The 3,467-nt window shown below is 45.0% G+C and overlaps 1 pseudogene; it reads left to right on the forward strand.

Annotated features, from left to right (window-relative positions):
- The first annotated feature begins 2,315 nt into the window (after positions 1-2,315).
- Positions 2,316-2,432, forward strand: LOC126417343 (5S ribosomal RNA; annotated as a pseudogene).
- Positions 2,433-3,467: the final 1,035 nt, after the last annotated feature.

Below are 3,467 nucleotides of genomic sequence, written 5' to 3' on the forward strand. Positions count from 1 at the left end.
TAATTTTCCTATACTTTATTCGAAAAATATATAGTAAAATTACCATTTCCCTTTGTAACACCAAAGAGCCAATTGAAAAGTCTGCTGTTATTCTATTGTAGGTCATATTATATTTTGTAGATCAACTGTGTTGTAAAAAACGTGAAGTTCTATACACCGTAGGAATTATACTGCCAACCGGTTGCAAATAACTGTTTGGTACATCGATATTGGTTTCGACACGTCTAAGGATGTCCTTATCGGAATGAAATTTTGAGAAACCGTAAAATTAATTTGCGACAAAGAAGTGGTCAAAATTAAGAGCAGATATACTCAAGACAAAATAAAAATGAAACACGTGCCAAAGGCTGGAATGTGTTTTTTTCTTTTTACTTCAGTATATCTGCTCTTAATTCTGACCATCGCTTTATCGCAATGTAATTTTACGGTTTCTCAAAATTTCATTCTGATGTGAGTAACTTGTGCACTTGTACATGCCGGACTCTTACGTGTTCTATCGAGGACATTTCTGAGGACTTTGGTAGCCACAGCTGTGTCTCAACATCATGCAGACAGTTCACAGAGACATGTTTCATGTATATGCGAACATCAATATGATGAGAAATGGCACCACGTTGCTGTCGCATTAACGGTAGCACATGAGGACGCAGAACGTCCATGACGTACCTTTGTGTCGTCAGAGCTCGCACAGTCACTATCAATGTGACCTGCAGTCACAACTGATGGTTCCCCACACAGTGATACAGAGAGTTACACTGTGGTGTCTCTCCAACTTCATTGGAAGAATGGGACCTCTCCCAAGTCGCTGCCATACTCACCGACGATTCTCGTACGAGGTAGTGCAGAACAGTGATTCATCTCTGAACACAATAAGTAGTCAGTGCTTTCCAGTCACGGGACCATTCCGTACGCGGCCATTTGCATTGTTACGTTAACGCAGCCTACGGATGGGACTGTAATTCCCTAGTGCGGCTGTTGCTAGTCTCTGACCAATGGTGAGGAGGAACACAGAATATTGCACTGGCTCCATTAGTTGTTCTCGGATGGCAGGCGCTGATGTGAAGGAGTTGCTGTGTATGCCTGCCCTCTCGGTCTCATGAACTCCAACGTCGGGCCACTGCCGCACCCAAATGCCCCTCAAATATGGATACCGCATGATTAGAATAACCAGTGAAATGGAGACCCACCATGAGCTGATCCATTTTAAACCCTGTTAGGTGCGGATAACGCATTCTTATGTGAGTACGTCGCACATCTGAGTGCTTCTCAGTGATCGCGTAACATCAAATGCTGGTGACGCGACTTATACGAGGCGTACCAATAAAATCAGAATCACTTTTTAAAAGCTATATATTTTCAAATTATTTACGAAACAACCTTATTCCCTTGAAAATATTGTCAACTAATACACTTGTCCTGCCGGTCCTTCTGCTGTTCGAAACATTTCTTGTCACCTTTAGAAATGGGTGTCACCTTCTCCCTCGTTTTTTCTTGTGTTGTGTACATAGTTCCGCGTAGTCGGCGCCTCCACAGCTTTCCCACTAGAGCGCGCCCCGCTAAGCACAGCAGCGCAGGCGCAGCGCTCGTCCGTCTCCGCACTACGAGATAGCGCTGTCGTAGAGACGGACCAAATACCCCTTCCGCCGATCCGCGTATTAATATGTAACGCAGTCAATGAGATTGCTGCTAACGTAGAACGTTTTCTTCTCGCGGATCACACAAGCGTAGTGATACACGAACGCGCGAGGTATTATAACGAGTGTACAGACCTCCGATCAGTCGTCCGCAGCCCGTGGTCGTGCGCTAGCGTTCTCGCTTCCCACGCACGGGTTCCGGGGTTCTATTCCCGGCAGGGTCAGGGATTTTCTCTGCCTCGTGATGACTGGGTGTTGTGTGATGTCCTTAGATTAGTTAGGTTTAAGCAGTTCTAAGGGACTGATTACCATAGATGTTAAGTCCCATAGTGCTCAGAGCCAGTTGAACCATTTTTCCCCGTTTAGTCAGTCTGCATTTGTATGCTTTAGTCTGTACCAGTCTGTACGAGTTCTACATTTGTCTGTACCAGTCTATAGTCAAGTTTCAGTCTGCGCCTAATAAGATTACCATATTCCTGTACATAACCATGAAGATAAATGTATAGACACTTTTGTCAAGTATCAGAGATATATGTGAGAATAAGATTAACGTACTAATACCAAAGGAACTTCAGATTGTCAATTGTAAATAGCATCCAGTACCAAGTTAAGTAATTTTTATGCTTGTTCTTATTTTAATAAATGTGTGTGAAAATTAATCAAGTTCTGTTTAAAGTTCAAGGCAACGGCCTTGCCGCAGTGGATACACCGGTTCCCGTGAGATCACCGAAGTTAAGCACTGTCGGGCGTGGTCGGCACTTGGGTGGGTGACCATCCAGCCGCCATGCGCTGTTGCCATTTTTCGGGGTGCACTCAGCCTCGTGATGCCAACTGAGGAGCTACTCGACCGACTAGTAGCGGCTCCGGTCAAAGAAAACCATCATAACGACAGGGAGAGCGGTGTGCTGACCACACGCCCCTCCTATCCGCACCCTCACCTGGGGATGATGCGGCGGTCAGATGGTCCCGATGGGCCACTTGTGGCCTGAAGACGGAGTGCTGCTGCTGCTGTTTGAAGTTGGTCACCGTCAATCTGCTACTCTAAGCGTGCAAGTGGCATTTCTATCGTCTGACCTAACGGCAGGAGATAAACACGCCACGATAAGACCACGAGACATATTGCTGACACTCGCCTAGAGCGACAAGTCAAATAATCTGATGGTGTGTGTACTGAAGATCTTACAGTACACACACCACATCCTGACTTCTCGAATATTGTCAAATTGGTGTCCTTTAATGCCTCTTTTCACGTATGGCAATAAAAATAAGTCACACAGAACCAGCTCAGGCCAGTATGGCGCATGGGGCAGCGGACCCACGCCATTTTTAGCCAAAAACTGTCTAACAGAAATGGTTGTGTGTACAGGTGCGTTGTTGTGGTGGAAGAATCAGTCTCCTGTCTACCACAAATATGGTTTTTTGGCGAACACCGAGCTCCAAGATGAGGCACTAATTTCTGACAGTTGATCAATTGTCTGTCGACTGTCTGTAAGGACAAGCTCTCTAATCTTTTTTATATTTTCGTCGATTCGGGCAGTTGATGGACGTCCAGAGCAAGATTTGTCATCAGTCGGCATGACGTCATTTTTAAATCGAGCAAATCACTCGACCTCTTGAGTTTTTTCTATAGCGTTATCCTGGTTAGCTGTTTTCAACATTAAAACAGCTTCAGCAGCATTTTAACCGAACAGAAAACAAAATTTGACAGCTGCACGTTGCTCACTTAAAGCTGCCATGATAAAAAACGAAACTAGAGCATAACATTAATAGCAAAAGCAATCACTGCAAATGAACAGAACAAGGGGGGTCGACTGCACACGCGGCAATGAACTG

This window comes from Schistocerca serialis, chromosome 8, assembly GCF_023864345.2.
Source record: "Schistocerca serialis cubense isolate TAMUIC-IGC-003099 chromosome 8, iqSchSeri2.2, whole genome shotgun sequence".
Lineage (NCBI taxonomy): Eukaryota > Metazoa > Arthropoda > Insecta > Orthoptera > Acrididae > Schistocerca > Schistocerca serialis.